The 11,975-nt window shown below is 41.2% G+C and overlaps 1 pseudogene; it reads left to right on the top strand.

The window, feature by feature from the left end:
- Positions 1-3,186: 3,186 nt before the first annotated feature.
- The window catches only part of LOC112395636 (leucine-rich repeat-containing protein 59 pseudogene), a 23,062-nt pseudogene continuing 14,273 nt past the window's right edge, over positions 3,187-11,975 (top strand).

Genomic DNA, 11,975 nt, shown 5'->3' with positions numbered 1-11,975 from the left:
CATTAGCTCGTGTTAATCCTGAGACATGCCTCCAGCTTCAGCCTGTCAGAAGGAATCCCTGCAGGGAAAATGTGGAGGTGCTGATAGCACAACACCAACTAATCTTATCTTAAATGCTAGCAGCAGCCTCCATCTGTGATAGCCAGGGAATCAAAAACAAATTTTTTATGGGTATTGGATAGCAGGGTGTACCTCATGTCCCCTCCCCATCTCTCTCTCTCTCTCCCCCACTGTCGCTCTCTGCCCCTCTCCATCTTTCCCTCTCTTCTTCTCTCCCTCTCTCCCCCTCTCTGTTAGTGCCTCTCCCTTGCCCTACTTTCCTTAGACTCTTTGTTAGGGTGATGCCACTGATGACAGAACAAGGATGAATGGAAAGAGAGTGGTGAAAGAAACATTTTAGATACTTACTGTTTCAGCAGTGGAAGCTCCTTGCTAAGTTACTTAGGGTACTTGCCGAGTCTTGTATCATTTGTATTCCTTGACATCAGAAAGCCAAGCCAATCCTGTGTTTTCTGCTGTCCTGGATTATAATGTAAGATGACAAAATGTGTCTTACAGTCGTTACCCCCTCCCATGGCATGGCCTCCTGCGAGTCTGAGATGTGGGTCTCCAGGTGCTCCCAGAAGCTTGCCTGAGTAGAGAAGTAAATTGCCACACTGGTAATGCAACACCAAACCTAGCCGGTGAGGATTTTGTAGGTGGGGAAGAAGGTGGCCATGGGGAGTTGGGAGCTGGTTGACAGTATGAGTTTGGTGTTGCTGTAAGAGGTGTATAAAAATGTACCTGAGTAGAGGTGAAAGTTATGTAATTCAGATCAGACTAGAATGTGAGTAAAGAAGACATTCACTTTGGAAGTGGAGATTTTTAGAGAGTGAAAGAGAATATTTAGTCATTTACGTAATAAACATTACTTTAGCAATTACTATGTACCAATCACTGGGACTCCAATGCTGAATGTGGTCCCTGCTCTCGTAGAACTTAGAGGTGGCCTGGGAATTGTTAGTAAACCAGTGAACAAAATAAAACTAGGTGTGTAAATAAATGATTACAATCTGTGATAAATGCTAAAATGCTCATATTCTGATATCTGCCTGGATGTTGTAAATTCAGCTTGGTCATCAGTAAAATGCCTCCAAAGGAGCATGTTGGGAGTTCTGTGGTCTTCCTTTTCATAGAATTTATTAAAGTTTAATTACTTACCTCCTCAAGAGTCTGGAAATAGGCAGGGGCTTACACTTCTCATCTACCCATCTAAGTTTACCCAGTATTAATTAAAATTTAGAGGCATTTCTAAATTCAGGTATTTTTGCAATGGTATGAATCTTGGCATAGGAGGCAATTGATACTTAACGTAACTTTACTTACGCTGGTATTTCCCATTGAGTGATGGTTCTCATACTATTGGTGGTACACAAGATGAACAACCATTTAATTTTAATATTTGTGTATCTCCTATTAGAAACACCTTCTATTTATGACAGCGATTTGAAGTTTTCCTCTGAAATCCATTTAACTAAAAACAGTGAATTGTCTTAAAAATATAAACGAGTTATAAATAGTATAGAGATTGTGAATATATGGCAAAGTTCTTGAATATGGTGCTTGGATAACTCAGTGTTTGAACGACTGTCCTACAAAACTACTGTTGTTTATAACGCGGTAAGGATTGGTAACTCTTCAGCCATAAGTCTGTAGGAGAGTAGTTGCCCCTGCTGCAGGAACATACAGCTGCCTTGGTTGAGGAACTGGTTCATTAGGTTAGTGTTCATTTGGTTAGGGTTACCAGTTGTGAGCTGTGTTACAAGTAAGTTGCCTAAACAAGATGGAAGGTGGTGAAAAACAGAGCAGATTCTTGGATGTGTAAATTGAAGGGTAACTGAGAAATAAACATTACTTTCATTTTGGTCAATTTTGATCTATTTATTATTTTTAGTTTACAATAGCAAAATACAACTATATATTAAACGCCTTTTTATTATAGCTTCTGAAGGAAAAAAATGATTTTATCTAGCTCCTAAATACCTCCCTTCCATTCATTGATATTACTGCTTTCAGGACAACTGTAAAGTTGCTATACAGAATGTCTTCGAAGAAAACCATTATAGCATTTGTTTCTTTATCTCCAAGAACATGTCAGAAAAATCACCTGCAATTAAATTTCAGGTGTTATCTGGACAAGAGTCACCAAATTACTAATCTTAATTTTTCACTTTTCATTTCCTCACGGATCATTACTTTCCTACTCCACTGAAAGAGGATCCCTAGAGTCTATGAAATTAAAAATCTGGAATTAGATTTATGCAGATGATCAGATAGTATGCCACTCAATCATCTAATACTTATTCAGCATGGTGCCTGCCAGTGCCTTACTAGAAACTATGGGAATGGATTCCACCCTCCAGAAACTTACTCTTTAAGAGAGGTGAAGCGATATGCACACATCTGCTTTTTAGAAAGGGGAGAAAGTACAAAAACAGGAAGTTTGGAGAACTTAATATTGCTCCAGCCTGGAGAGATAAGAAGCGTTCTGTGACAGTGGCTGCCAACCCTGACTGCACATTAGAATCATTGGGGGAAGCACTGAAAAATACGTGTCTGGACTTCCCTCCCAGAGACTCTGACTCAAGTGGGTTAGGCAGGGCTCAATCAGCACTAAATTTTAAAAGCTCCCTCAGTGATTTTAATGTGCAGCCGGGGATGAGAACCGCTGTTATCAATAAGAACTAGGTGGCTTTGAACATGTTATTTGTGTAAAGCATCCTATTTCTGATTAAAAAGAAAAAGTTTTGATGGAATAGCTTACCTAGATTTTGTATATGCTCAGTGTTGCTATGGATAGATTCTTTTAAAATAGTTCACCAAATTAATGTTTTCCTGTGTGAGATTGTTTCAGAGTATATCTTAATAAATTATAGTAATCAAAGACTTAGTTCCTACAAGGCACTGCATGCAACATCATTAGCACGCTGACACAGAATTTTTAAAATAGCTTGCTTATTTGCAGGGATACAGATTTTGTTACCTTTAAATATGAATTGATAAGAAAACAAAGTTTTACTATTTCTTCAAAACTAAAAGTTGATCAGTGTCATTTGAACTTTTTCCAACTCTATTTTTCTCTTCCATATGGAATTCTCAACCCTTAACAAAGGTCTTGGGCCTAATTTTCATGGTGAAAAAGCTGCCATGAATAGCTTTGGAAGAGGATCTGTCCTCAGACTTGCTCGTTGTAATGGTAAGATATTTCAGAAACCATCTCGAAGTTATCAAATTGGCTTACTTGCTTTCTGTTGGCCCCCTTACTTCTATGAAGAGAAACTTGGATGCTGGGAACAAGTGTTGCCAAAAGGAAAGACTATGGAAGAGATCTCTTATCTTCTCCTAAGGGTACCTCATTAAGCAGAAAGCTTCCTGAGAATGCAGCCTCCAGCATTCTAGGGAAAGTAAGGTAATGCTCTTTTCGAAATTGTCTAGTTTATCCTTTGTTATACATATTCTTCAACTGTGCAAAACCTGGCTCATTTTAAAAAATCTTCTAATTCCAGTTCTTAAGTGGAATCGGAAGGGCACTCCAGAGGCTACCAAATCTAGGCGTGACTGTATATAAGTCATGCAATGCAAGCCCATTTTTTAAATTCAAATATAAATTCCATGAGGAATGAATGAATAAATGAATAAACGAATAGACATGAAAGGCACCAGGGCCACTGTGTAGTCACATTTTCCAATAGGATGAGTATTTCATCACTTAGTCTATTCTTAGTGGGTAGAAACCAACAGTGGTCCTCTCACCACCTCTTCTATGACTCCCCTCTTAAGGATAAGTGACTGGGGAGGGACTTGCTCCCCCTTCTAAAAAAGGCAGAAAAGTTCTCCTTTTGAGGTGTCCTAGGGAGCCTAGATTCATGTGAGCTGCATAAAAGATTTAATTCCTGCTTTTCATGAAAACTTAATAGCATATTCATTAAGGTATTTTTTCCCTTTTCAACTTTGAAACATGTTTTTAATAAAGCAGTACAACCAGCCCTCCATGTTCACAGGTTTCACATCCCAGGATTCAACTAATCATGGATTGAAAATATTTTTTTCAAAAATTCCAGGAAGTTCTAAAGAGCAAAACTTGAACTTTCTGCATGCCAGCAACTATTTACATAGCATTTACATTCTATTCGTTCTTAAAAGTAATCTAGAGTTGATTTAAAGTATAGGCGAGGAGGCTTCCCTGGTGGCGCAGTGGTTGAGAGTCCGCCTGCCGATGCAGGGGATATGGGTTCGTACCCCGGTCCGGGAGGATCCCACGTGCCGCGGAGCGGCTGGACCCGTGAGCCATGGCCGCTGAGCCTGCGTGTCCGGAGCCTGTGCTCCGCAGCGGGAGAGGCCACGACAGCGAGAGGCCCGCGTACCGCCAAAAAATTAAAAAAAAATAAAGTATAGGAGAGGATGTGTGTAGGTTATATGCCAATACCACACTATTTTATATAAAGGGACTTGAGCACCCACCGGTTGTAGTTTCTGTGGCGGTCCTGGAACCAATCCCCTGTAGATACTGAGGGACAAAGGATGACCATATACGTGTGTCAATTACAGAGCGAAGGAGTGAAAAGTCCATAAATAATTTCCAATCTCTTACTCTTTTCCCCTAACGTGGCAACCGAGAAGGCTGAACTTTCCAGGTGACCAATCACAAGAAGGTGGCCCTCTGCTGACAGGATGACTGGAGCAGAGCCCCTGCCCCGGCTCCCTCACCAACCAGCATGGACCGCATAATGTGCCCGAGAAACAAGCCATTTAGAAGTTTGTGTTGTTGCTCCCGCTGCATAGCCTAGCTATGCTGACTAATCCGGTCAACAGCATTCTACTGTTCATCTTGCCTCTCTTGGCTCTTCTCTGCATGAACGAACTCTAACTCGGCATATCCTTTTCACTTTTTGGAAGTCATATAAAAACCACCACCATTAGTAGTCACCACCTCACTGTCTCTTGAGCCAAGCTTCAGTTTGTTGGGGGAGAGAATGCGAAGAGGCTGAGAGGGAGGTCTTCCTGCTTCGTGTCCAAGGGAAGCGTGTTGGTAATGCCCTTCCTGGGCTTGAAGGATATAATTGGACTCATTAAGTTGCTTTTCAGTGTTCTTTTCTTTAGTCTAAATAACCCTTAGGTTAATTAGACATGGTTTCTCGCCTCAGGAAATGTTTCTATGTGTGGTTAGTCATGGAGGGAATGATCATAAACTTAGTAATTAAATTTTCAGTCTTACAAATGCTAGAGAATGGCAAACTACCCATAAGGTGCCTTGAAAAATCAATAGCCCTTGTGAAACTAATGTCTTATATCAATAATTCTGCAAATATTAGTTTATAATTGAGATGCTTCTGTTAGCGTGACAAAATGGTAGGTCCCGGTTTATGCCTGGGCAAGTGTGCTGATCATTAACAGACAGAATCATAACCGGGTCGTTCCCCAGTCCCGGCTGCACAAATATCTGGGTTTGTTTCCAAAATACTGTTGCCTGGGCTTGATCCCAGACCAATTGAATAAGAATCTTTGAATCATTCTAATACCCAGCCAGTTTTGGGAGCCATTCCTGTTCTGTTCCCAATGTGAACAGAACAGTAAACTAGAATCAGGATCTGAACTTTAACCCTCTGTTTTTTATTAGCCATGTAACTTCAAATGAATCGTGTAATCTCTCTCTCTCTCTCTGGGCTTCAGTTCTCGTACCCATATGATAGGGATAATAATACTCTCCATGCCTATAGTTTTAATGGTAAAAATTAAAATATATGTGGAAGTTCTTTGTAAGTTATAAAGACTGAAAATATAATATTTTCATCATAATCATTATGGACTCATAGACATGACTCAATCCTATTGCTGATCATTTTGTAGAAGTAGTAAGAAATAACGTTGCTTAAGTGAATATGTTAATAATTATCCGAGCGTTCCTGCTCAAGAGGAAACCAAAACTCCAAAAGGAGTGACTTTGCCAGCCAACAGCTTCCCCTTCTCTTCAGATTTCCCATGTTTAGAGAAAGAAGAAGAATTACAACCTTTGGATAAGTTACAATCCTTTGGCTCCGTTCTGGGTACAGTAGAAGTCCTGATATTGTCAGAATTGCTGTGATCTTTGTGAGCTCACTCCTTTTCACTTTTCTGGAGGTCTTCTTCAAGGACTGGGCACCTAAGTCAGGGTGGCCTGTTGGACCCCACACAGGGCAGAGGCAGGGTGAAGTGCAGGTGACCCTATTTGCTACTTGTGTGAATGTGGGTATCTCTGTGGCCCTCTCAAGCTTACTGAATCTTTATGGAGTTCCTCCTACTACTAGACACTCTGATAATAAAAAAAAAAAAAAAAAAAAAAGAATACTCCCTCCTCAAAGAGTTTACAGTCCAGAGAGGAGAAACCAACAACAAAGGTAAAATAATTTTTACCATCACTGTTGTTTGTAATTAAGCTAGCCCAGTGCCTGGCAGAGAAGCTGTTCAGTAATTGTAAGAAATATTGTCATTATTCATTGTCTTGAGTGTGCCAGAACCACAAGCCAAGGGGCGTGAACTCAAGCCCTTCACCTAAGCAGGTCAGGCAGTGGCAGAAGGTCACTTATCTACACCTTCCTGCTCCTGGCCAGGCTCTGTCTGGGCTGAAGGAGAGCAGGGAGTTCCTCCGAGGGCAAAAAGACCTCGAAAAGCCTGCCCTTGACCTCAGCTGTCTCTGCTGGCAGAAGATCAGACTCATTCTAAAGCAGATCTATGGCTTTGGGTTTTCTCCAGGACTGACAGGCACGAGTCCAGATCACGATTTCAGAACTCATCCTGGCCAGCAGTGAGCTGCCTGGGTTATCCTCAGGAACACCCTGGCCTCCTGCGAATTGCCCAACCAAAATGCCTGGGAGCTGGGCCAGACTCCCTCAGGCCTTTTCAGGTCTTGCTGGGGAATCGGTTTTGAGCCAGAACCTATTCCAAGATGAGAGGTGAGAAAAGGATCACCCAAACATTAACCAGCTCTCTCAACCATGGCTTTCTTTAGTGGGTTCTAGGATCAAAATTAATGGAACTTTTTTTTTTGGTAATCCCAGAGATTTGTTCATGTAGTAAGAAAATCGCAATGTTTGATCATTCATTTTAAAAGGACATCAACATTCTTAGATGAGTGAAATTAATTAAAGGCATTTTACCATGTCATCTGAGGATAGAAGATTCTGCCAAACTAGAGCTTGAATCTGCTTGTTTTCTAAAACTTACAGGTGTTCAGAGTTTAAACAAAACAAAAGTAAAAGGGGAAAAACAACCCTCTCTAATAAAAGAAAATAATTGAGACACAACTTAAAGTGGAAGAAGCGTTTTTTTTAGTGGTTTTTTTTTCCCCATTTTCAAGTGTGACCTCAAGCATGTCATTTGTTATCTAAAGACAGTTAACTACATCACTATCAGCTCAACATTGGTGATCTAGAGAGATATACTGAGTGGAAAGATTTCCTTTCACCTTAGCTAATTAAGTATGCATCAAGGGTCAAAACCCTGTTGTAGGTTCTAAGCAGTTTAAAGAGAATGGTTGCCTGTATGGAATCACCTGCTGAAACATTTACTTGTTTCTCATAGAGATCCCTTCTGGAAAATACACCAACTTGAGCTATGTAGGGCTGTGACATACATGTGGTGAGATCATCTCAGTAATCTGCTTCTGTGTCACAAAAGCTGTAAACGTGTTCGAATCAAAATAGTGGCATTTGGTTGAAGAGGTTTCCCCCCTTCTCTCCCTGCTCATCTCTCATCCTCCCAGGGGCCCCCGTCTCCCTCCTCTGCTGTTCTTTACTCCTCTCGCTTGCATCCCTTTGTGACAAGAAGGAGTTCCTTCTCCGGGTCAATGCACCTTTGTGACAAGAAGGAGTTCCTTCTCCGGGTCAATGCACCAAGCAGTGACACCAGCAGACTCATTCCCTCCGACAGACGCCAATTTAAAAGGCAAGAGAAGATTTCGAGGCAGGGGTGAGGGACGTGAACAGAATTAGTCATCATTACCCTGAAGCTATGTGGGCTCCCTGTAGCTGTTCCTTCGTCAGGCTTCTCATGACTATGCCCCGAGCATCACCCCCATCACTCTAAATAGTCATGACACAGCCGATGTATGGGTTAAGATGATGAGCAGGAAAGACTGGCCTCTCCCAAAGTAAACAGACTGAATTAGAGGTATTACAACAGTTAATATGTCAGGTCCCTGTTGGGAGGCCATAGATCCTGTGTGGTCTATTTCCCGTGCATATTAAAATTGATTGTGCCTTGGGCGATGGCGGGGTTGGTGGGGGAGGGGAGCTGACGGTCCATCCTTCCAGTCACCTGGATCAAAGAAAGCAGACAGTGTTATGTGGAATGATTTGCTCTGAAGGTGCAGGGAATAGAATTTAATAGGCCAGTGGGGTAGAATGAAAGAAGCCGTGAGCCTTAGGCAATGTCTCCCCAGGCCATGCCATCTGAGGAGTATAAATAAGATCATGATCAAATCGTATTTCTCTGGCTCAGCCCTATCTAAAACTGCAGGAACTATACCCTCTTTTTTCTCCTTCCCCACCTGGCCAACTGTTTCCAGGAGACCTAAGGGGATGTTTCTTGCATATTTGAACACAGGTCTCTTGGCCACCGAATCTGAGGGTCTCCTCCTCTCCTGCTCACTCTGGTGATGTCTGTCAGGGGAGGCTGCCAGCTTCTGAACCAGTCCTTGAGGAAAATAAGAAGGGCATTGTTGCCACTGGGATGCCACCAGCTTGACCCTGTTGCCTGTAATGCCACAGAGAGCCTCAACTTACTACTCAAGTGCCTGGCACCAAGGCTCATAATCCAATTGGTTCCTTCTTAAAGTCAAAGCAAATTCAACGCCACAGAGACTTCGATGGGACTGATCTTTTTGTTTCTACTCCCTCATGACTGCTATTCCCACTTCCAAGCTATTCTAATCTAGTCTTCTCATTTTTACAGGCAAACACACTGAGACCCAGAGTGATCAAATGACTTGTCCAAGGTCACACAGCTAGTTTTAGGTCAAATTGAGATTAGAGTCCTTCTGAGTCTTTCTTCATTTGGCAGATATTTACTGAGCATCTACTATATGTCAGGCAAAAATACCTGCCTCATAGAACCTACATTCTTTTTGAAGGGAAAGAGACAATAAAAAACATTAAAAATGAATTATATGGCAAGTTAGAAATCAATAAATGTTTTGGAGAAAAATAAATCAAGGATAGAGAATAGAGAGTATAGGGGAGATGGGCATTACCATTTTATATAAGTTGGTTGAAAAAGAACTCGTTGAGAAGGTAACATCTGAACAATGACTTAAAGAGATAAAGGGGGCAGCACATAGACACCTAAGGGAAGAGCCTTCCAGACACAGGAAACAACAGCAAAGGCCCTGTGTTGGGAGCAGGACTAGCGTGTTCAAGGTACAATAAGGCAGCCCTGTGGCTGGGAGCAGAGTGAAGGCAAAGCAGATGTGTTTTCCCAGTGGATGGAAGTGGGGTGTAATACAAAGAGAGAAGTGAAGGATGAAGAAGATGCCAACTGACGTGGGGGAAAACGCAGGAGCGGTGTTAGGAGTAATGGCCGTGAGTTTAAATGTTGACAGGATAAATTTGAGATGCCAGTTAGACATCCACTGGGAAATGTTGCGTAGGCAGGTGTACATGCAAGTCTTGAGTTCACTGGAAAGATGTGGGTTGGGGTTCTAAATTTGCAGACACACAGTGTACAGATGGCATTTTAGGTCATGAGATTAGAACAGATGATCAAAGAAATGGTTGTAATTAAAGAAGAGGCCTAAGGACTGAGCACTCCAACACTCCAACTTAAAAACTCAAAGAGATGATGAAGGACCAGCAAAAATCACTGTATCCTGCTTTCCCTCTTACGATAAGGCCACCCCCAGGGAGCATCTCCTTGGTGATGAGTGAGTGGCTCCTGAGACCCTCAACCAGCACCATCCTCTCTTCTGATGATAATTGTCAGCTATTCCAGCTTTCTGACTCTTTCATCTGGGCTTGTTTTTCCACTTTATTCCTACAAGATGCTGGGCACTAGATTTTTTAAATGTGTGAGTTCCTGGGAGTAAGGAATGGCTAATTTTATGTATCTGAAGATGGCTTTCCTGGTACAAATGACCTATTTTGTTTTGAGTATGTTTCACAATAGAAAGGGGAAAAGGGCACCAGAGCTATTTTCTGTTGACAGAGTCCATCAAACTACTGATTTCATTTGAATTAACAAAAAATAAAAAGCAAATTGACACAGATGGGAAACCCTTTAATTCCAGACTGGAAGAAACTAGGAGCATTCAGTCTGAGGATGGCACTGGGAAAGAAACAGGCAGGATGGATATTGAAACTACATGCTAAACCTCTGCTGTAGAACATGTCTGTACCCTGTTCTGTTCCACATTGCCAGGCCATTTAATGGAACTGTCTGCAGTGTGTCCTCTTTGGGGAAAAATTAAGGCAAGGACTGCAGCTTTATATGTACCCTATTTTAAAGAACGGCTAGGTTCAATTGCAGGGCGGGGGAGTTTAAGTAAATGAGATATGAAGCCATAAGGACCAGTGATTCTAGGGTAGGCATGAAACTCTGAATTTTTATGTGAAATTTTCTGAATTTTACTGTTTATAACTATTTCAAATACTCTTCAAACGCAGTGAGAGCCAAAACATACATTCACACTCATACACACACATCTGTGGATGACAACTCTCTCGGTGGACAGCATATTCTACAAATAATACGGAATCTTCTAGCTAACAATCACGATAAGCTGACAGAGAACTCTGTCCCTCGGTGATAAGATTTCCTGCTTAGAAACAACAATAACAAAACAATTATGAAACATATTAGTTAGTGCTGTGATGTTTTAATGATAGAATGTTGAGAATCAACCTACTGATTCAGGAAAAACTTTTATGGCATGGGAATCTTCTTCTTGTCACTGAACCAGCAAGTCAGTAGTTACTTCTTTTACCTCCAAGTGAGGCTCATCTTTTAAAATTATACCAAATTACAAATAAAATAATGTAAACTAGTGATGAAACCCTAAAGTCCTCAAAAACAGAGATTCTGGAATATTTTTGTATTTGTCTCCAGATAGAGAGCGATGGGAATTGACATAGGCCAATTTGGCCCTTCAGGAGTTTTCCAGCATTTTGGTAGATATCAAAAAGAGACTGGAAATATATGGAAGCTCTGAGGTCTCTTCAGCAGGTGGTGTTTTACATTGGAAACAAATCTTAGACCCAACTACAATAACCTACTAATGAGAAGACACAACCTATTTTAGTTAAGCGTGGGGAAAACGTTCTCTGTTTTCAAGTAATCCCATAAGCACCTATGAAGGAGGCATTCTGAGGTAGAAACCACAATACTGGGACTCAGTCTCAGCCAATATCTATTTGGGTCAGTCGTAGCATTCTCTAGAAAGTTCCATATAGAGCATAGGCCTGCAACATTCCTATACCTTTCTTATGTAATGGTCTCAGGGGCTGAACAGTCCTTCTCACCAACCATATATTTTGAACACTCATTTCACCAGTGAAAAGTGGTCTCTTATGCTAATATAAAGGATGAGAATTCCAGACAGAATTCAAGTTTTAACAGGTCCTCGAGTATATATTAAAATGAATTTATATGTTGGTACATTACACTGTGTCTACTAAAGCATAATACGTGCACAGTATAACAGAGGTCCTAACTACCTTCCATTTATAGGCAAAGCACAAATACCCCCTCATTATGGATTCCTAAGACCTGCACAGCTGTAATTCAGGACACTCATGTCACTGAAGATAGTGACAACATTGGCTTAGAAAATTATCTTTATTACAAACAAGGAAACTTCCTTTTGAAATTGGTGTGAATCTTTTCAAAGCCCTGATTCTTTTCCCTCTTTGGGCTACTGTGTTCTTTATGGCTAGATCAAAGATACATATTATATATATATATATATA

The sequence above is a fragment of the Neophocaena asiaeorientalis genome, unplaced genomic scaffold (assembly GCF_003031525.2).
Source record: "Neophocaena asiaeorientalis asiaeorientalis breed wild unplaced genomic scaffold, Neophocaena_asiaeorientalis_V1.1 scaffold249, whole genome shotgun sequence".
Taxonomy (NCBI): domain Eukaryota; kingdom Metazoa; phylum Chordata; class Mammalia; order Artiodactyla; family Phocoenidae; genus Neophocaena; species Neophocaena asiaeorientalis.
The sequence above is the reverse complement of the archived record's forward strand: the minus strand, read 5'-3'. Positions and strand labels throughout refer to the sequence as shown.